This window comes from Bos grunniens, chromosome 2 (genome assembly GCF_055505025.1).
Source record: "Bos grunniens cultivar Pamir isolate PY7600 chromosome 2, Bosgru_T2T1.0, whole genome shotgun sequence".
Classification (NCBI taxonomy): Eukaryota; Metazoa; Chordata; class Mammalia; order Artiodactyla; family Bovidae; genus Bos; species Bos grunniens.
Window position 1 is genome coordinate 355,001 of NC_141166.1, and position 22,500 is coordinate 377,500.

At 60.2% G+C, this 22,500-nt stretch overlaps 2 long non-coding RNA genes across 3 annotated transcripts in view; both read right to left on the minus strand.

The window, feature by feature from the left end:
• Positions 1-4,241, minus strand: part of LOC147377179 (uncharacterized) — a 24,015-nt gene extending 19,774 nt beyond the window's left edge. The window contains exon 1 of the long non-coding RNA XR_015136096.1: positions 4,189-4,241. This is a non-coding gene — a long non-coding RNA (uncharacterized LOC147377179). The remainder of the gene's footprint in view (positions 1-4,188) is intronic.
• Positions 4,242-14,645: 10,404 nt separating this feature from the next.
• LOC147377183 (uncharacterized) overlaps positions 14,646-22,500 on the minus strand; it is a 24,064-nt gene continuing 16,209 nt past the window's right edge. The window contains exons 2-3 of one of the 2 annotated variants that reach the window (XR_015136098.1): positions 15,608-15,668; positions 14,646-15,357 (exon numbers count right to left, since the gene is read on the minus strand). This is a non-coding gene — a long non-coding RNA (uncharacterized LOC147377183). Of the gene's footprint in view, positions 15,358-15,607; positions 15,705-22,500 lie in introns of those variants that run through there. The other variant, XR_015136097.1, reaches the window with a different exon arrangement.

Below are 22,500 nucleotides of genomic sequence, written 5' to 3' on the forward strand. Positions count from 1 at the left end.
TCCCAGCACAGGGACGGTCCCACCGCACGCCCGGGACGACGGACTGGCGCCCCCCCGGCACCCTCACGGGGGCTCACGCCCACCGCCACCGACACACACCCGAGAGCCGCAAGCCGGCCAGGGAGAACACTCTCCCGCCGCGCACCGGCGGCCCCCACCGTCCCCCACACGCGCAAGGCTCCCCGCGCGCCGCCCCGCCTCGGGGACGCCACCGGCCAACGGAGGCCGGGGGACGACACCCACATGAGGCGAGGCCGGCTCGGCCCCAGACAGGGGAAGGGAGCGCGGGGCGGTCGCACGCGCGGGACGAGGAGGAGAGGCCGGCAACGGCGGGGAGGGGCCGGCAAGCACGCACGGCGGGGGCCGCGGGACAGGGCCGCGGGCGCCATCCGGGGACCACAAAGACACCGGGAACACGGCCGGGCCACCAGGAAAACCAGCGCGGGGTCCCACCGCCACCCACACACGAGGGCGGTCCCGCGACACGCCTGGGACGCCGACCGGTCCCGGCCAGCCCCAGAGCGGGCCCCCACGACCCGGCCCCGCCGCCAGGGCCGGCGAGCCGCCCGAACCCATCTTCCGCCATCCGTCCTCGACAGATCCGTCTTCCGATCTCAGTCTGCCACCCCGAGGCTCGACATCCTGGGGATCACGCTCTCGAGCGAGGCGGCCCCGACCGTGACCGCACGCCGCCACCGGCTGCGGCTCGTGGGGAGAGGACGGGCGCGATAGGCTCTCCCGCACCACAGCTGCGGGGCTGGGGAAGCCGGGGCCGACCGGACGTCGCGCCCCCAACACCTTCCCCCCTTTGCCCCAAGGCTCACCACACCGCGGGGGCCGACCGCGCGCACACGCGACGCACGCACGCTCCGGTCCCCCCCACCTGCCGGACGCCCGGCGGGGCCCAGCGGGACCCTCCCCCAACTCGAAGGGGGGAGGCGCGGGCCGCGGTAGGCAACGAGCGGCACACGGCCCCACCGCGGGGCCGGCGCACCCGCCCCCGCCCCACCGCCCCCAGGGGGGAGGTGGGGGGCGGGATGTTCTGCCCACGCGCTCTTGGCAGCCTCCACGGCGGCCACTGCGCACTCGGGAGGGGCAGCAGCTGGGGGGTCCGATACCCCAAGGCTCCCTCTCGGATCGCTAGAGAAGGCTTTCTCATCGAGGGCTCGCCGCCCCTCACCCGGATCGTCTCTCTCCCTCGGGCCCACGGAGGCGCTCCACGAGCCACCAGTCCTCAGCTGGGGTGGGAGGGGTCTGCGGTACAGGTAGGCGGACCACCGACACAGGAGCGTCTGCGCGGCCGGGGCCAGCGCAGAGCCCCGCGTCCCGTCCCCTGCAAGGCCTCACCCGTCAGCCTCGACGACGAGGGGAACAGGCACGCCTCTCCTACCGCCTCGACCCCCCCCCCAAAAGAGAGCCCACTCACGGGACACACACACACCACCGCGGTGGGGACCCGAGGAGGACACCGGGGTTAAGGGAAACGACACCACCGCTCGGCCTCAGGCACCTGAGCGACGACCTGGAGCGCTCCAGGAGCACCACCGAGGATCCAACGAGGCACGCTCGCGCACCCACGCGGGGGGGCACAGCGCAGCAGCGGTACAGCCCTCCCCACCGCGGGGAGGGCCGCTCGCGGAGCACACGCCGGGAAGGCGAAGCGAGAGCATCTGCTGTGTCAGAAGACCCACGGCCCCCACTGACGCCACCCGAGGCGGGGGACAGGAGACCGAAGGTCAGGGCCAGAGGCCGCAACCCAGCCCCCGCCTTCCTCCCCCTCCCCGACGGCCAGGGGGAAAAAGTCAGGCGAGGGGCCCCGCGGACAGACCGAGAAGAGCAGACACGTTCACCGGGAACACCTGTCCCTCGTCTGGCACGGCTTAGGCCCGGCCCGGGAGAGCACGACCACACCACATCGATCGGATGAGCCAAGGTGGAGCGGGGGGAAGGCACGGCGAGGACAGTCACCAGAGGGGCCCGCTTTAAGCCTCACCGGCAACCTCCGCCCCCCACCTCGCCTCAGGCGAGAGCGGCCCACGACCCCAGGAGGTTCGAGAACGCCTGACACGTGGCACGGAGCCCACAGGGCGGGGGTCGCATCTCAGCCTTCACCGGGTGCCCGCAGCGGGGAGCGCACAGGGTAGAAGACCCACGGCGCCTCGCCCCGCCGCCCTCGGGTCGCCCAGAGACCGGAGGTGGCACCACGAGTCGGGTCAGCCAGACAACACCACACAGGAGCCGGCGCACAGGCCCAGGCGGGCGGCTCCAGCGGCAAGGGCCGAACCGGGGACCAGAGCTGGCGGCCCGAAGGCCCAGAGCCCCGCGTACATCCAGAGACCCAAAGTTTCCTCGGCGGCAGACACCGAAGCAGACCGTGTCAGCACTTACCTGGTGGTAAAAAAGGCCCATTAAGGGCGACGAAATGATAGCAGCCGACAGCGGGGCCCATCCACGACTCGCATGGAGGACCCCCGGAACCTTGGCCCGGCCACCTGTCCCCAGCGCTACCCCATAAACACCAGGCCCGGAGCTCTCGTGGCGGGGGGGGGGGGGGGGCGGGGGGGTGGGGGGAGTCATCTGGTCGACCGGGGGAAGGGGAGCAGGGGGAGGGGGCGCGCGATGGCCAAAGTGGGGGCGCGGACACCCACCAAGGGAGAGGGAGCTGGCCGGGGGCGCCCTCTCCCGCTTCGCCCACACGGGTAGGGGTACCGGTCCGTCGGAGTCTCCGAACGGGGATTTGGCTTCGATGAGCATCAAGAAACAAGAAGGAAGAACCGTCAGCGAGGCGCCTCCAACGAGACGAGCGGGCCCCGACCAGGGACCGCGCCCGGGCGGGACCCAGACCGTCCTAGATGGGGCACCCAGGACGGCCCGAGCCGGTCCCCACCTCCTGACCTGGGTTCAGGGAGGTGGGGAGGGGTGAGACAAAGTCGCATCCGACGACCGAGACCCACGAAGGCACGCTGAAGGGTCGGGCGCGCCCTCCCCGGCCACCCGCGGAAGCAGGGTCCGGTCCATCCACGTCTCCGGACCCATCGGGACTTTGAAAAAGAAACAGCATGTGTGCCAGGAGACGCCTCGGGCGACCGGACCCCACGGGTTGGGGGGGGGGGGGGGGGGCGGCCGCACACGCGCCCGCCTCTCCCCGTCAACCCTCACGACTCCGGCGGGCGGGTCCCCACCTCCGGAGCGGGGCCGAGGGCGAAGCACACGCTCCTGAGGGCGGCCCAGGAGGAGTCCGGACCGCCGAGCCCGAGTCCAGGCGCTCCGGGCAGGGAAGACCCTCTCCCTGCCCACCGCGGCGGCCCGGCCCAGGGAGGGTCCGGCCGGTCCTTCTCCGCGGCCACAGGGGCACGGGGAGATGCTGGTCGACCCGGTCCGGCCACCGCAGAGCCCGGCCCCGGAGCGCCGCGACGATCACCCTCCTCAGAAACCTAGAGAACCAATCTCCGGCGACAGCAGGACGTCCCTAGGCCTCGGCGCCACCGGGACTGTCGCCGCCAGCATAGCCGGTGTCTGAGAGCTCTGCCTCGGGCCCGGCGGCTGAGTCACAACCCTCCTGAAGGGCTCGCCGAAGCTCCGGAGGGGGAGGGACAATATACAAGCGGCCGCCAGGTGGCTCCCGACAACCGGCTCGAACGTCCCGAGGACGGGTCGCTGTCGCCGGCCGCCGGGGACGCCGCAGCGCCGGCCGCCCAAACGCCCGAGCTCGGCCCGGAGCCTCCGCCGCCGAGCGACGCGACGCGACGCGACGCGACCCCGGCCGCAGAGGAAGGGAGAGGAGCCGGGAGATCTCTCCCCTGGAGGCTGCCACGAAAGAGCCGCGATCCCCCCCCCCCCCCCACGCGATTCCAGGGTGGTGGGGGGACATTCCACGGAGACGCGGGCGGGCGGCGGGGGCTCGGGGCGGGGTGGGCGGAGAGAGGGGGCACCAGTGACATCCCAGGAACCCCCGGCCCCCGGCCCCCCGAAAGAGAGGGGCGGGAGGGAGGGAGGGAGAAAAGGAGGGAAGGAGGGAGGGAGGGAGGGAGGGAGGGAGGGACCGGCAAAGCGAAACCAGGCAAGCGCTGCTGGGAGAACAAAGCCGGACTTTCGAAAGCAGACACGGACACAGACACACAAGCCTAGGAGTAAGAAAGGAAAAGAAGGAGACACTCGGACCCCCAAGAAGAGAAAACAAAACTCAACCTGGGTAGAGACACCGTGACAAAGTCCAGAGACGACACACACAAGCATGCGCGGGTGGGTGGGGAAAGTGCACTAGAGGTCAGGAGAACATGGATTTCAACACCACTGGCCACAAACAGCGGAAAGGCGGACGGCCTGGGAGGTCTGGGGTGGCAGGGCTGCGGGGGGTGGGGGGTGGGGGGTTGGGGGGTTGCGGGGAGGGTGTGGGGGGGTGGTATTGAGGGGCGTGCTGGTGAGGAGGACGGAGTCCATAGGGATCCACTAAATAAACCCCGGGTCCCGTGACAACAGCCACCTCAATGAATACATAACTTTTTCACGTAGCTCAGAAACGAAATGAGACAAAACCACCAGGCAGGAAAGTCAACTCGTGGAACTGTCCTGGCAGCTTAAAAGTCAGAGAGAGAGAGGAGAGGGAGAGGGAGAGGGAGAGGGAGAGGGAGAGGGAGAGGGAGAGGGAGAGGGAGAGGGAGAGGGAGAGGGAGAGGGAGAGGGAGAGGGAGAACGCATACACATGTGCGTATACACGTGTACATATGTATACGCACACGTCATCGCGTCTATATATACGTGCACGCAGGCGTATAAACACACACGTACGAAGGGCATGCTCACGTACACGCACGTGTCTGTGTGCGCACGTGTATGCCTAGGCGTTTCTAGTGTGCGTGTATGCTTGCGTGTATATACGCAGAGGCATCTATACACATACGTACACGGATAGACACAGGCGTGAACACACATGCTCACATGTGCAGAGACGTCGGGATACATAGGCACACACACACACATACACGCGGACGTGTCAACGCATCTAGATGCACGTATAGTGTGTATACGTGTGATGTCTGCGCACAGGTGTGGATGCACGTCTATGCGTACCCGTACGTGCATGCTTGCATAGACACACATATCTGCGTGTGTATGTGCACACGTGTATGTACACACGTATACATACGTACGGACGCATACGCAGACGTCTACAGAGAGCGTATGTACGTCCACACAGACGCACGCGAGAATCTGTGCCTACATACACACGTGTGTATGTATACGTAGACGTGCACGCATGTACGTATGTACAGGTGCCCGTGTGCATCTAGAGTGCCTATACACAGATCGATGTGCATAGATGCACACACATGTATACGCATACGCAAACGCGCGTGTGTATACGTACATGTACATGTGCATCAGTGTATGTGTGCATGTATACCCATGTGTCTGCGTGGATGTCTACGTGCGCGCGTGTGTGGTGTGTGTATCTATGGGTGTACATTCGTACATATATATACTCACAGACACACACGTACATACCCGGGCGGAAACACACATCCGTGTGTGTGTGTGTGTGTGTGTGTGTGTGTGTGTGTGTGTGTGTGTCTGTCTGTCTGTCTGTCTGTCTGTCTGTCTGTCTGTCCGGGGAAAGCACAAGCATATTGCAAAAGGGGCTTTTCTGTCCAACACCGATCAAGGCGTCAGACACCTCAACCTCCAAAAGGGAAACAACCCCCGATGAGCGAAGTGGGCAGGAGGCCCGAACAGACCCCTTCCTTCCAAAGAAAGGTGGAACAGGCAGACACCCAGAAGCACAAGGTAGAACACACATCCACGGCAGGGCTGGGCTGGGCTGGGCTGGGCTGAGCTGGGGCTCCTGGGGGTGGGGGCGGGCTCACGGAAGCACCCCACCCCGGGGCGTTTCCCTGGACAATGATCCTTCTCATTCGGAGGGGAAAGGCCCAGGAGCCGGGAATCGCAATCACGACAGCAAGTTCGAACCATCAGAGGACAGTGGCTCCTGATGGATCGAACGCGTTTTTTCTGCAGCTGAGAAAACTGTGGGCGGACTCAGAGAGATCCGATCTCATCCCCTGGCGCCTCACAGACAGAGAAACCACATCCCTAGGGAAAAGAGTCCTGCGATGTACACTCCCCCAAAGATTCCCCCATTCGACCCAACCCAGCAACTCCACAGGGTGCCCACGGAGGGAAGGGACAAAGAAGATACGGATGTGTGCATGTGTGGGATCGACCCCTATACCTAGGTCGACTTCCGTACACACATCATGATAGAACTCTGTCTGTGTGCCTATGCCTGGATCTATTCACGTGCACGCGTGCTCACGCGCATGCAGACAGACACACACACACACAGAGGAATGGGACTCAACCACCAGAAGGGAATGAAATCTCACAGTCTGCAGGAACCTGGAGAGACCTTTAGAGGGTATTATGCTACATGAAATACCTCAGATCAGTCGTTTCCATGCAGAACCTACCAAACCATACACGGTGAACAGAACCGAACCAAACAGAAACAGGCTCAGACATACTACAAAGGAACACACCGGGGCGGGGGGGGCGGGGCGGGGGGGCGGGGGTGAGGAGAGAGTGAGTGAGTGCCCCTGGCGAGGGAGACAGACGAAGTGGTGCAACCTTCCACTTATGAAATACATGAGTCACGGGCACGTCATCACACCAAATGTCATTTGCCGTGACACCAGGTGGTGACGGACAGTCACTAACTAGATGTATCCTGGTGATGGCTGTGTCATGTGCTACACTAAAACATCGTCTGTACAGCTGAAAATTAAAGGGGGGAACGACCCCCCCCCCCAAAGAAAAAGGAAAGGAAGAAGGAAGGAAGGAAGGAAGGAAGGAAAGAAGGCAAAAGTAAACGTTGGCAGTCAGTTAGACGTCCGTTTGAGAAGAGTGGGACTTGTGTGTGTGTGTGTGGGGGGGGGGGGGGGGGAGAAACTAGGGTGAGGAGGAGGAGGAGGAGGAGGAGGAGCAGGAGGAGGAGAAAGAAAAGGACCCGATTGCCTTGAGGGGGAGGAGGAGATGAAAGATCCCAAGAGTGGACAGGACGGTCAGGTGAGTGCCATAGGGAAAGGAAACGAAGCCAAGCAACCGAACACACTGCCAACGGTGGTTTTGTTCAGTCCAAGATCAAGATGGGGACAGCACGGTGTCCTCCAGCACACAGCGACACACAGGCCTCACTCGGCAGGGGGAGTTGGGGATAACCCTGAACGCCGAAGCGGACAAAAGAAGCCGTCACGTTCATCCATGGCTGAAAAGTACCATGGTCCCACGACATTCCAAACTCCTCTCAAACCATTGAAAGACTCTCTCCCTCACTCGCCGTTCAAAATGTAGAGAACAGGAAAGGAGCGAAACGATGGTGGGTGGCTGGCTGGCTGGCTGGATTTCCGTGATGGTGTGATTAGGGAACACATGGACAGAAAAGCATCCGATTCACTTGTGTAAAGAATCTCTCTTGCCTTCTCGGCCTGGTGTCTTTCCTCTGTCTGGATGATTCCCCTCCCCCACCCCACCCCCCCCCCACTCCCAGCTTGAAGATCAGCCTCCAAAACGAAGCCCTTTGTGCTCTCCAGGTCCCGCCGCCACGATCTCTTTGGAGCGCCCTTCCGAAGGGGAACGTTTTCATCCACGTCATCGCCCTGAGACAGCTTCAGCCTGTCCCTCCCCCCCCCCCCACCCACCCCCCCCCACTCCACCCCAAGCCCCCCGCCCACCCCCCCTCTCTCCCTCCTGCTCCTCTTCCCCCTCCTCTGAACTGTCGAGCTCCCCTCGCGCTGGCCTCTCACCCCACACGGTGGCAGTGTTGGCCTAGGTATGCTCAGGTGTCTCCTAACCGCATCCGAGTGGACTTGCACTGTTTCTCAGCTGCGTCGTTCAGGGACCATGTTTTTCCTGGCCTTTTCCGCGGGTGGGGGAGACCCGGACGGGCCGGGGCCAGGCGGGGTGGGGGAGCCTGCGTGTGGGGGGAAGGGTGGGGGCAGAGAGGAGGAGGAGGAGGAGGAGGAGGAGGAACAGGAACACAGCTCCCCAGCGCCAGTGTGTGCCTGCGGCCTGGAAAAGAGATCACGCACCAGGCTGGCTCCGAAAAGGGGATCGATCGGTCAGGAGACCGGGCACGTTTGTGCTTCGCCGAGTCCCTGCAGATCGGACAGGCAGTGGCAAGTGTGGGGCTTCCCACACTTAGAACTGTTCACCCATCGTGGACACAGGCGTCTGGCACACCGGGGGTTAGGCTCTCGGTGCGATCGATGTCCACAAGCCGTAGCCACTGAAACGTGTGCACCCTGGAGCCGCCGCCGCCGTGCAGAGGGAGATCTCATCCGGCTCCGCGGGTCCTTCCCGTGAGTAGGCCGGGATCTCGGGAAGCACAGACATCCAGAGCATTGAGTGAACCTGACCGTCACGCTTTCCGAGTCCAAGTGAACCCGAAGGGAGGGTCCCTCACGTGTGGGTTTGTCTCTCCATCGGAGGCATCCTCTCTTGGAGCCGATTAGGGTGCCGCGGGCCCCGTGGAGCAGAGAGGACAGAGAGTTCCCTTCGGTCCCCTGCTCCTCCCACGGGCGCGCACGGGCACGCTCCCCAACGGTCCTAGGAACATCCTGCCCCAGAGGAGCGTGCCGGCCGGCCACAGCCCACCTACAACGGAGGCGTCCGTGTCCGTCCGTGTCCGTCATCCTCGTCCAGAGTCCCCCGTCTGCCTGCCCTCGCCTTCGCGCCTGGCACTGTCCGTCCATTCTGTAGGTTCATATCGAACCTGCCCGGAGCCCGGCGGCATCTTCCCGGATCAGGGATCGATCGAAAACACCCTGTCCCCTGCCTCATCGGCAGGTGGATTCTTCACCACTGGACCACCAGGCAGGGAAGTCCCTTCACAGCCTTCTAAACTCATCTACCCCGAAACAGTCCACGTCGTCCTCCAACTCATTGGACCATCACGACTGAAATGAAGGAAAATATGTGCGTTCGAGAATGTCTTCACTCCTCAGTGCTTCTTGCTTTAGAACCACCAAGGCATCTCTCTCTCTCTCTCTCTCTCTCTCTCTCTCTCTCTCTCTCTCTCTCACACACACACACACACACACACACACACACGAACAGAGGTGGGCTCATAGTCCAAAAGAAACCAACGTTTGTGTGTATCCATCCCACTTGCTGTGGCTGTCGTGCCGTCGCTCATCAAAGAAGCTGATCTGATACGGAATCCGATGTCTTCTTCTCTAGGACACGTCGAGAGGCAGCAAGCGTGCCGGTGTGTGAGCACCGAAGGTCAACCCGGCATGATGGAGCCCGGCCAGGTGTGTGCTCAGAGGCCCACCTAGATTCGAACTCCAGTTCCCGGAGGGGAGCGGTGGGAACAGGAGTGTGGACTGCGAGTCCAATCCTCACCTTACAAAAAGGCAAAATCATCCCCTTCCTCCCTTATCGGCGTCTGCACGGCTCCTCCTGGACTCAGGGATCCCATCGAAAGGACGTCCAGGTTGTGTCCTTCTCCCTGGCCCGATCGTTTCGAACCTCTCCAAGAAAAAGCGGTGACGTCAAGAGATCCGTCTTGAGTTCGGGACTGGGGCTTCCCCGGGGGCCCCGTGGTCAACGATCCCGTGCCCATGCAGGAGACGTGGGTTTCGCCCCCGGTCCGGGAAGAGCCCACACGCTACCCATACGCCTCGGTGATGGAGTCTGTGCTCCAGATCCTGGCCGCTGCGAGTGTTGAGCCCACACCCAGCAGCCACTGAAGCCCACGTGCCCCGGCGCCCCTGCCCCCCAAGAGGAACCACAGCCACGAGAAGCCCAGACACACGACCGTAGAGCGACCCCCTCTCTCCACAGAGAGAGAACAGCTTGCACGGCCACGAAGACACACAGAGCACGCCCCCACAGACATCAAATACGTCCAATGATCGTCGAGCGAGACGGCCTGCCTGAGATCGGACGCGAGCGGCCAATACCTAGTCCCGTCACTCGGGAAGCTCCCCGAATCTTCTGTCGATACACATAAAGAAACCCTAGCTCACTGTGCCATGGGCAGCGCGGGGAGCTCTCCGTACAGTGCCGAGAGCACCGTGGAGACGTGACCCGTGGGCACCGTGAGCGTGACTGTTCTCACGAAGTCCCTCACAGTCCGGGCCCTGGAGATCGGCCCACGCGGACCTGCAGGCGATGGTCGGCCATCCCTCTCGGCTCCCTGCGCGCTCACGGGTCCAGGTGTGCCGTGCCCCCAGCATCCGCTCGCATCTTCTCGGCCTGTCTCCCCCGTGCCGCTCCACTGACTTGGAATCCTTCTCCCCTCTCGTCTCGTCTGACACGTTTTCTTTCCTGTTCGACCATGTCTGGCTCCCCGGGCACCACTTCCCGTCGTTCTTCTCGTCTCACCGCCCTCGTCTCGTGGAAATCATTCTCTGGGTCTCCGCTCTGTTCCCTAAGGACTCTGTCATCCCTCCACTCATCTGGGGATCGACTGGCACCTAGGCAACCCCGGTCCGTGACAACCGTGGTTCCGTGTCTATCGAATGACATGCCGACCGCAGGGGGGCTCGTGGACGCGTACGAGCCGTGGAAAGCTGGCACCGGGGAATCATCCCGAGGACACACCCTCCGGTTCCACGGTGCTCACGGGAGCGTTTGGGTCGTCGTCGTCGTCGTCGCCGTATTCCCTAAGACGTACGCAGTCGCGTGGATTCAAACGGCGTCTATTGGGAAAGCACGGATCGCTCCCCGGATCACCGGAGAAGGCCACGGCAACCCACTCCAGTCCTCTCGCCTGGAAACTCCCATGGGCGGAGGAGCCCGGTAGGCCACGGTCCACGGGGTCGGGAAGAGTCGAACACGACCGAGCGACTTCCCTTCCCCTTTTCCCTTCCACGCATCGGAGAAGGCCGTGGCAACCCACTCCAGTGTTCTCGCCTGGAGAATCCCAGGGACAGGGGGGGAGCCTGGCGGGCTGCCGGCTGTGGGGTCGCACAGAGTCGGACACGACGGAAGCGACTTAGCGGCAGCCGCAGCAGCAGCAACCGGATCACCTCAGAAGGACTTAGACACGAGTCTCGGTGGAGAGAGGATGGATCCTGCCAACCATCTCACTTCTGGGTAGACCTCGAAAGAAAATAAAACCTGAAACTCGCAGAGAGAGGCCTGCACCCCCAGGTCCATCGCAGCATCCATTCACAAGAGTCAAGATGGGGACCCAGCCCAAGTGTCCATCAAGGGAAGACTAGATCAAGAAGATACACGATCCAGGTAGAGATCGATCGATAGGGAGATCTAGGTGTCCCAGGTAGCCCCAGGAATGAACACAGTCTTACATCGTGATCGCATGGATGGGACTTAGGGAGTGATGCCCAATGAAGAAGTCAGGTAGAGAAAGAAAAAGAGTTTCTCCTGTCACTGACATGCCATGCAAGGCCACCTAAAACAATGAAAACGATCATCACAGAGCGGCTGGGGGAGGGAGACATGGGAAGATGCCGATGTAACGGCGGGCGGGGGAACTTCACGGATAAGGTACATATATACTGTCTACGTCACAAAGAGCACGGTGATTCTAAAGAATAGTATTGGTATTATCGTCGTCTCATATTCGGAGAAGGCAACGGCACCCCACTCCAGTCCTCTTGCCCGGAAAATCCCGTGGACGGAGGAGCCCGGTAGGAGCCCGGTAGGCCGCAGTCCACGTTGTCGCACAGAGTCGGACACGACGGAGCGACTTCCCTTCCCGTTTTCCCTTTCACGCCTTGGAGAAGGACATGGCAACCCACCGCAGTGTTCTTGCCTGGAGAACCCCAGGGACGGGGGTGCCCGGCGGGCTACCGTCTACGGGGTCGCACAGATTCGGACACGACGGAAGCGACGCAGCAGCAGCAGCAGCAGCAGCAGCAGCAGCAGCATTATCCTATTCGAAAGTCGCCATGACCGTGGACATGACGCATTCACTTCCCGTACAATGGAAGAAGGACACGGCAACCCACTCCAGTAGTCTTGCCTGGAAAATTCCATGGACGGAGGAGCCTGGTAGGCTACAGTCCGTGGGGTCGCAAAGAGTCCAGCACGACTGAGTGACTTCACTTTCTTTCGCATACAGTCATGGCATGTATGGGTTGTGGTCAAGCTATGAGCTACCGCTTGGGTGGTCATGAATGATTCTTTTGCAACAGACAGGTGCATCAAGTCACCATTCTGTACACGTTAGAACAGAGGATGTTGTATGTCCTTAACGAAGAACATTCTATTTCAATACACCGGGACATGACACACATAACATCACCTAGTTTTATTATCTTTCAATGAATGGTCAGTATTGGCTGCACGCCAAAAAAAAAAAAAAAAAAAAAAAAAGGAAAGAAAGAAAAAAAAGAAAGCTTTATTGTGTGTGTGGGGGGGGGGGGGGGTGGGGGGTGGGGTGGGGGGAGGGTCTTAGATATTGCCATGCAGGGACACAGATTTCAATAAAACCCAGGGAATGTTCCACAGGAAAGAGTCAGGGGCCTAGAAAGCTGAACCTCGTGAGGTTGTCAAGCCAGCTGAGAGCAATTAGGATTTGCTGTCATGCAACAAGGGACATGTTTCTTCTTCCAGGGTAGACGGTCACAAGGTATTTAGGGAAAGGGGAGGGTGTGAGAGGTATCTTGAATTTCGGGAACACTGTTTCCTTAGATGATCTGGAGGCCTCTGGGACCCAGTCAGTGCTCCAAGTGGACATTCCATCCAGACTGAGACACACGGACCTCTTCCTCGATGGCCTCCCCTCTCTATTTGGGGGAGCTCTCTCGGCCACGCTGATTCCACTTGGATGTGTCTTTCCCACGTCACACCCTTTGGCATTCAAAGATATCCTTCCATCGTTTTCTAAAGAGACCCGGTGTATGTATCTTTGGAGCGATGATGAGCATCAGACACGATCCCTCTCCGTGGCGCGGTTTCGGGCACGACACACCAAGACGGGGACACATACATTCCACGTCCCTCTCGGCCATCGAGAGAGGCCGTGTACGGCACGTGATGCCACGGGACCGGTGAGGTCCTCGGGTTCAGCCCTCCCTCGACTTGGCTGTGGTCTTTGGTTTTGTTCTGTTCCGTGTGTGCTTTCTGACCCACGTGATCTCTCCGGATAGGGCACCCCATCCAAGCTCAAACCCATCGAGTCTGTGTGACTCCTATTCACGCATCAGGTGGGGATATCGACGCCCTCCACGTGGATCCATCACAATCGCCGTTCTGGGTTCAGGAGGATCCTGTTGTGTGTTCTGGGCGCGCTACGTGCTGTCCGTGTGAACTGTGGAATGAGGTTCGTGACATTGAACAGGAGACAGGGATCAAGACCATCCCCATGGAAAAGAAATGCCACAAAGCAAAATGGCTGTCTGGGGAGGCCTTACACATAGCTGTGAGGAGAAGAGAAGCGAAAACAGAGGAGAAAAGGAAAGATACACACATCTGAATGCAGAGTTCCAAAGAATAGCAAGAAGAGATAAGAAAGCCTTCTTCAGCGATCAATGCAAAGACATAGAGGAAAAGCACAGAATGGGATAGACTAGGGATCTCTTCCAGAAACTCAGAGATACCAAAGGAACATTTCATGCAAAGATGGGCTCGATACAGGACAGAAATGGTATGGACCCAACAGAAGCAGAAGATATTCAGAAGAGATGGCAAGAATACACAGAAGACCCTTACAAAAACGATCTTCACGACCCAGATAATCACGATGGTGTGATCCCTGACCTAGAGCCAGACATCCTGGAATGTGAAGTCAAGTGGGCCTTAGAAAGCATCACTACGAACAAAGCTAGTGGAGGTGATGGAATGCCAGTGGAGCTCTTCCAAATCCTGAAAGATGATGCGGTGAAAGTGCTGCACTCAATATGCCAGCACATTTGGAAAACTCAGCAGTGGCCACAGGACTGGAAAAGGTCCGTTTTCATTCCGATCCCAAAGAAAGGCAATGCCAAAGAATGCTCACACGACCGCACACTTGCACTCATCTCACACGCTAGTAGAGTCATGCTCAAAATTCTCCAAGCCAGGCTTCAGCAATATGTGCACCGTGAACTTCCTGATGTGCAAGCTGGTTTTCGAAAAGGCAGAGGAACCAGAGATCCGATTGCCAACCTCCGCTGGATCATGGAAAAAGCAAGAGAGTTCCAGAAAAGCATCTATTTCTGCTTTCTTGACTATGCCAAAGCCTTTGACGGTGTGGATCACAGTAAACTGTGGAAAATTCTGGAAGAGATGGGAATACCAGACCACCTGACCCGCCTCTTGAGAAATCTGTACGCAGGTCAGGAAGCAACAGTTCGAACTGGACATGGAACCACAGACTGGTTCCAAATAGGAGAAGGAGCTCGTCAAGGCTGTCTATCGTCACCCTGTGTATTTAACTTATACGCAGAGAACATCATGAGAAACGCTGGACTGGAAGACACACACGCTGGAACCAAGATTGCCGGGAGAACTATCAATCACCTCGGATGTGCAGATGACACCACCCTCATGGCAGAAAGTGAAGAGGAACTCAAGAGCCTCTTGATGACAGTGAAAGAGGAGAGTGAAAAAGTGGGCTTAAAGCTCCACATTCAGAAAACGAAGATCACGGCATCCGGTCCCATCACTTCATGGGAAATAGATGGGGAACCAGTGGACACGGTGTCAGACTTTATTTTTCTGGGCTCCAAAATCACTGCAGATGGTGACTGCAGCCATGAACTTAAAAGACGCTTACTCCTTGGAAGGAAAGTGATGACCCACCTAGATAGCATATTCCAAAGCAGAGACATTCCTTTGCCAACAAAGGTTCGTCCAGTCAAGGCTACGGTTTTTCCTGTGGTCATGTATGGATGTGAGCGTTGGACCGCGAAGAAGGCTGAGCGCCGAAAGAATGGATGCTTTTGAGAGAATGGTGGTGTTGGAGAAGACTCCTGAGGGTCCCTTGGACCGCAAGGAGATCCAACCAGTCCATTCTGAAGGCGACCAACCCAGGGATTTCTTCGGAAGGACTGATGCGAAAGCTGAAACTCCAGTCCTTTGGCCACCTCATGCGAAGAGTTGACTCATTGGAAAAGACTCTGATGCTGGGAGGGATTGGGGGCAGGAGGAGAAGGGGACGACAGAGGAGGAGATGGCTGGATGGCATCACTGACTCCATGGACGTGAGTCTCAGTGAACTCCGGGAGTTGGTGATGGACAGGGAGGCCTGGCGTGCCGCGCTTCATGGGGTCACCAAGAGTCGGACACGACTGAGCGACTGATCTGATCTGATCTGATCTGATGTGCTGTCCGTGATCTCACGTGCCTTTCGGGCATGGGTGATGGAGACGGACACCAAGCGGCAGGGCGGCCATCTGGCATCTCGGCCTAGAGCGGTTTCACAAGTGACATCTCAGAACCGGGGCTGAGACAGCCATCCCTCCCCGGGCCCCCCTCGGTGGCCGGGATGGGGGTGGGGTGGGGGAGTGTGAGGTTAGGGAGACGGGAGTGGGGGGGCTGGGCTAAGGGTCGGGGTCGGGGGGGGGGGGGGCGGGGGGGGGCGGCGCGCGAGGCGAGGGGACCGTCCCAGTCCCCCTGAGAAGTGAAGGCAGGTTCCGTCCCCCTGAGAACTTCCTGCCTTCAGGCGTGTGAGAGGCGTAGGTTTCTCTCCAATCCACGGCCACGCATCATTTTCCGCCCTGTTCAAAAACACAGACAAAAAACGTATTTGTTTATCTCGGCTTGTTTTCTGGCCGAGGCCAAAGACCTCTTCAAGCGTGTCCAAAGGGTCTGACAGGATGGGAGGGTGCAGGTCAATCCATGTGTCAAGAGATCCAGAGAACCTGTCACAACTGTGACTCGGGCGTTTTTCAGAAACAGGCCCATCTGGATGTATTCCCTGGACAGGAGTCACCCCAGAAGTTTCCTTGAAGGGATCGAGTTGCAGGAGTCGGGGTCGTGGCCCCGCCGCCGCCGCCGCCGCCGCCGCCGCCGCCGCCGCCGCCGCCAAAGGGCCCCCTCAGCCCGGCAGGCCGGCAGGCCGGCAGGCCGGCAGGCCAGCAGGCCCTGCAGGCAGGGGCTATTGTCTGTGGGCCCCACCCCCACCTTCCCCCACCCTCCCCCTGCAGGGCCTCGCCGGATAGCTTCATTCAAATGCAGAAAGCTTTCCAGTCAAGTCAGAGCCTCTGACTTCGCCTCGAGCTTCTCTCTATTGAATGGTGATCCGCCCCACCCAGCCATTCCATGTCTCCACCTTGAGACGGCCCCTTCGGCACCGCGCGGAGGAAGGGGGCTGGGGGGTGGGGAGGGAGGCCGAGGGACAGATTCGCCTCGTGTCAGGCCAAAGGAGTCTCCTCCTTTTGGTAACCCAGGAAACCCCGCTCACGCGTGTGAGGATCACGGACGTGCGTGGAAACAGCCACCGTCCCTTGACATCTTCCCCTCCGTGGGAGGAGGTTTTCCTCCCTGCCTGCCTTCAGAGGGACAGAAAAGGAGGGAGGGGCAGAGCGTTCCTCTGGCGCTGGCCGGCTCTTAAGTCACTTGACTCCAAAACACTCCACAGGGCACGGAGGTTCACGTGCAGTGGGGTGGGGTGGGGTGGGGTGGGGTGGGGTGGGGTGGGGACGGCGGCCTACTCCGGACCCCACCAGTTTTCCCTCCTCTTGACACTTGCCTGGAACCCATGAAAAGCTGAGCTGGTGACTGTGTGTGTGAGTGCGTGCATGTACGCGTGTACATGAGAGACGGCGCGTGTGCGTGTGCGTGTGCATGGACGTGAGAGAAAAAGAAAGGAAAAAAAAAAAAAAAAAATCCAGAAGGAAGGAAGGAAGGAAGGAGGGAAGGAGGAGGGAGGGACGAAATAGGTTAGTTCGTAGGGGCCTCCGTGTCATGGCAAGAGTTTCTGAGCACAGATCCTCCGTTCAGGGAAACAGTGATCGTATCTCCTCTCAGGAGGCCGTGATGTCGATGGACGGGTGCGGGAAAGCAGGCCTGGGGTGCAAGCCATCAGGTTTTGTGTGTGTGTGTGTGTGTTTTTTTCCCTCAGAGGCACTTGTAGGGAAACCAAGGAAACACACAGGTTCATCCCTGGAGCGGATTCGAGAAACCAGTCGGCAGAGGGAGAGGCAGTCTAGGAGGCTGATTTTTAGACGTCAGGGTCGGGCCCTGGAGCGGGTTGCCATGTCCTTCTCCAGGAGGCCTTCCTGGCCCGGGGATGGAACCCGGGTCTCCTGCATCGCAGGCAGACTCTTGACCGTGTGAGCCACCAGGGAAGCTCCGTCAGAAACATTCACCAAGTCCTCTAGCTTCCATCCGCAGGGCTTCAGGCACAGGGCCTTTTGAGTTCTCCGTCAGAAGGGCAAGAGAACATGGGACGTTGGTCCCTCCCCCCCGAGAGAGGGTTGTTTGATAACGGAGGCAGCTCGGAACACTTCAGGCTCCAGTCCCCCTCTCGGGTGAAGAACCACACGCAAAGCAACACACACACACACACACACACACACACACACACACACACACACACACACACACATATATATAGGACACGACTCTCCTATCCGGAAGTGTGTACCCCCGTTTCACGGAAACATCCTCTGGGCCCCTAAGGAACGTGTGGCAATCACTCTGGCCAAGGAGATAAGAATCCTCCACGGAGAGTTTCTGAAGTCTGGAAGGACCAGGTCGAGAGAAAAAGAGAGACGATTCCCTTCTGCTGAGAGGGGTGCTGTATGAAGCGACCAAGGGGATGTCCATCTTTCCAAATTCCCATTTTAAACCTCGTGTCCTTTTCGGTCCTTTGTTTTTCCCTTTGTATCTGGAAAGCAACAGGTGGAACGGTAGGTCCTTTCATTATTTTCTTTCTTTCTTTCTCTCTTTCTTTCTTTCTTTCTTTCTTTCTTTTTCCTGCCTGCCTGCCTGCCTGCCTGCCTGCCTGTCCGCCCGCCCGTCCCTCCATCTGTCTTCTCTCTGTCTCTCTCGCTTTTCACTCAGGTTAGGGAATTAAAAAAAAAAAAAAAAAAGAGGACTCTGTATTTCTGCAGGTCAGGAAGCAACAGTGAAAACTAGACGTAGAACCCAACAGGCTGGTTCCAAATAAGGGAAAGGAGTCCATCAAGGCTGTCTATCGTCACCCTGCTTACTGAATGTACACGCTGAGTACACATCATGAGGAGCGCTGGGCTGGATGAAGCACAAGCTGGAATGAAGATGGCCGGGAGACATATCCATCCCCTCAGATATGCACACGACAGCACCCTCACGGCAGAAATGAAGCCCAGGGTGGGTTTCCAAAGTCGTGTTCGTTTCAGGTGTTCAGTCTTTTCCCTTGGAGAGGTTCATGCAACATCATACGTCTACTTTCCCGTGCTGGCATAGTATATAGTAGGTGCTTGTGGATTCTTTGGATGTACAGTTTATGTGTCCATGTGCAACCAGCCCTCCTAAGTGGACCGTCCTGCCCTTCCTCCCCCCGCCCCAGCCCCCCCCCCCCCCCCCATCCTCTTTTCCTCAAGAAGTCAGGCATCCACTTCAGCCTCCTGTTCCTCAGTTCATCCAACCCCATGGAGGAAGTCATTCCTCCAGTTTTTCCATCGGTTCTCTACACCTCGCCTGATGGTGGCGGGTGACTGGAAGACTGACAGTTCTGAAGAACTTTGCAAGAGCTTTGGGTGAAGCGTGTCCATCAGTAAAGACCATGGAAGGTATGCCCCACGTGGCAAACACCATTGCTTTGAGTTGTGGTCGGTTTGCCTGGCTTCAGTGAGGGACGGAAGGGAGGCTTCCACCTTCCACAGAGAAAGCTATCCCTAGCGTACCAAGGACGTTTGACAACCCCCCGCCACCCCAGGTTACAGGCGCGACGGGTCAGACTGTAGCAATCATCATGTCCAGGGTGTATTTACAACAGGCAGACTCATCTTAAAGGCACTCTGTCCTGTGAAGGTGGAGGGAGGGGAGCGAGAGGCAGAGGGACGACGACAGAGGAAGGAAGGAGAAAAAGAGGGGACAGGAACACACAGAGTGGGGCGGGGTGGGGGGGGGTGAGGCATGTGTGGCGTGTCTGTGACATGCCCAGGTGGTGTTCCGTGGGTGGAGAGTGTGCGGCCCTGTGTGTGTGTGTGTGTGTGTGTGTGTGTGTGTGTATGGGGGGGGGGGGGTAGGTGTGTGGTGTGAGTGTGTTGTGTATAGCTGCCACGGGGGGCCGTGTGGGCGGCATGGGTGTGTGCGTGTGGCGTCCGCCTGTGGGTGCGGGGGCAGAGACAGAGGCCGAGAGACACAGCCAGGCAAAGGACAACGCAGTGTGTGTGTTGGGGGGGCGGGGAGGGGGTGGTGGGGGTGGGTGGTGTGTGGCCGGTGTGAAGGGCCCTGCGTGTGTGTGGGCGGGCTGTGTGTGTGGTGTGGGCGGCATGGGTGTGTGCGTGTGGCGTGCGCCTGTGGATGCGGGTCTGGGGGGGCGGGGTCAGAGACAGAGGCCAAGAGACACAGCCAGGCAAAGGACAACAAAGTGTGTGTGTGTGGGGGGGGGGGGGGGGGCGGGGCGGGGCCGGGGGGGGGGGGGAGGTGTGTGTGTGTGTGGCCAGGTGGGGGGGAGGTGTGTGTGGTGTGGGGGTGGCGGGGCGGGGTGTGAGAGTGTGTGTGTGTGTGTGCGCGCGCGCGTGCGTGTGGGCATGCATGTGGTGTGTGGGCAGAGGCAGAGCGTCACATCCAGGCATAGGACAACGCTGTGTGTGTGTGTGTGTGTGTGTGTGCGCGCGCGTGGGCGTGCGTATGTGTGTGGTGTGGGCCGGGTGTCTGTGTGTTGGGGGGGGGGGGGCGAGGCAGTGTGTGGCGTTGTGGCATGCTCAGGTGGTAGTGCGTGGGTGGTGTGTGTGGCCGTGTGAGTGTTTTGGGGTGGGGGGGGGTTGGTGTGTGGTGTGGGTTTGTTGTGTATAGGTGCCACGGGGGCGCGTGTGGGCCGCATGGGTGTGTGCGTGTGGGGTGCGCCTGTGGGTGCGGGGCGGCAGAGACAGAGGCCGAGAGAGACAGCCAGGCAAAGGACAACGCTGTGTGTGTGTGTGTGGGTGTGTGGGTGTGGTGTGAAGGGCCCTGCGTGTGGGCGGGGTGTGTGTGTGTGGTGTGGGCGGCATGGGTGTGTGTGTGTGGCGTGCACCTGTGGGTGCAGGGGCAGAGACAGAGGCCGAGAGACACAGCCAGGCAAAGGACAACAAAGTGTGTGTGGGGGGGCGGGGGGCGGGGCGGGGGAGGTGTGTGTGGTGTGGGGTGGCGGGGCGGGGTGTGAGAGTGTGTGTGTGTGTGCGCGCGCGCGCGTGCGTGTGGGCATGCATGTGGTGTGTGGGCAGAGGCAGAGCGTCACAGCCAGGCAAAGGACAACGCAGTCTGTGTGTGTGTGTGTGGTGTGTAGGGCCCTGCGTGGGTGTGGTGGGGGAGAGGGTGTGCGTGTGGGGGGCGGGGTGTTCATGGGCTGTGTGTGTGTGGGGGGGGGGGGATGCGTGTGTGTGCACGCCGTGTGGGGGTGGGGGGTGTGTGGGTGTGGGGGGGTGTGTGTGTGTGTATGGGGGGAGGGGGGAGGTGTGTGGTGTGAGTGTGTTGTGTATAGCTGCCACGGGGGGCCGTGTGGGCAGCATGGGTGTGTGCGTGTGGCGTCCGCCTGTGGGTGCGGGGGCAGAGACAGAGGCCGAGAGACACAGCCAGGCAAAGGACAACGCAGTGTGTGTGTTGGGGGGGCGGGGAGGGGGTGGTGGGGGTGGGTGGTGTGTGGCCGATGTGTAGGGCCGTGCGTGTGGGTGGGTGGGTGGGGGGGGGCGGGGGGGAATGCATGTGGTGTGTGGGCAGAGAGGCAGAGCGTCACAGCCAGGCAAAGGACAACGCTCTGTGTGTGTGTGTGGGTGGGTGTGGTGTGAAGGGCCCTGCGTGTGTGTGTGTGTGGGGGGGGGGGGGGGGGGGTGTGTGTGTGGTGTGGGCGGCATGGGTGGGTGCGGGGGCAGAGACAGAGGCCGAGAGACACAGCCAGGCAAAGGACAACGCAGTGTGTGTGTGTGTGTGTGTGTGTGTGTGTGTGTGTGTGTGTGTGTGTGTGTGGTGTGGGGGGCGGGGGTGTGCGTGTGGGGGGCGGGGTGTTTATGGGCTGTGTGGGGAGGGGGGATGCGTGTGTGCACGCCGTGTGGGGGTGGGGGGGTGTGTGGGTGTGTGGGTGTGTGTGTGGTGTGTGCCTGCAGGTGGTGCGGGCAGAGACAGAGAGACGCAGCCAGGCGCCAAGGAGGACGCAGTGTGTGTGTGTGGGTATGCACGTGGGGGGTGTGGTGTGCGGGCGGGCGGAGACAGAGAAACGTGCATGGATGGATATCCCGCATCATTCGCTTGTGTTTCCTGAGCACGTTCATCACCTCCGCGATCCAGACCACTCCCGTCCGTGACAGGTGACTCTGCCACCACCAGCCCGCACTTGGTCTTTTGGCAGGCAGACAGGGGGGTGTTCTGAGCTGGCGGCGGGGGGCGAGGGGCGCGACTTGCTGTCCCCAAGCCAGCTTTGAATCCTCGCGCGCTCTGCCCCTGAACCTGACTGGAGCAAGTGGATCCGCGTGCTCTGTCGTTTGAAATCCTTGGCGGGAGACGGAAAAGCCCCCACATGCCAAGGGGGAGACAAGGCCCCAAAGAAGGAAGTCAGCTCCCTTGGGTTCAAAATAGCTGTCCTCCAAAATGGATCAAGTTTCCCCACACGAGAGTTCCAATCCAAACCTAAAAAAGCCCAAGGGGGCTAAACCCATCCCGCCCCGTTGACCTGTGGCCCAAGGTGCCCCTCCCCCCACAGCCTCCTTCCACAGCCCCAGGGCATTCAAGAGTTCGCCGGCCCCGCCTGCCTGCTCCATCCGTGGTCCTCCCGCCCCCCCCTGCAGGACCCTCTAAAAAAAGCGACCGACAGGCAGGTGGCGCCCGACAACCAACCCGCTGTCCGGAGAGCCGGCCGCAGCCTAGAAGCTCCGAGGGAGACCAGCAGGGACTCGTTGCCAAGACGGGGCCCATCCTAGGGCGCAGTTTCTCCGCTCAGTCAGCGACGCGGACAGGAAAAGAGGACACGCCGACACTTCTCGAGGACGTCCCTGGGCGAGGTACGACGGACGCGGGGAGCGGGGACAGGCGGGGGGGAGGGGAAGGATTCTCGACCACCCCACCCACGGGGCAGCGGAATGCACTCCCAGGCGAGAGGGACCTCAGGCCAACGTCAGGCGGCGCGACCTCCCGCCCCGAAAAATAACTCGCCATCTTCCCCGCTCCTGTCACCACTCCTTGGGTGTGCCAGGAGAAACCCCTTTTGTGACCCTGTCCCCGTCCCCGTCCCCGTCCCCGTCCCCGTCCCCGTCCCCGTCCCCGAACTCTTTCAGCAAAAACAACGTTCAGCATGACAAATAAAGACCTTCACGTTAGAAATGCGCACTCGTATTGTGGCGATGAAACAAAAGGCAAAAACACACACTCATCACACACATAACCTCAACCAACCAGCTCGATTCATCTGGAAAGAAAATGCAAACGTCA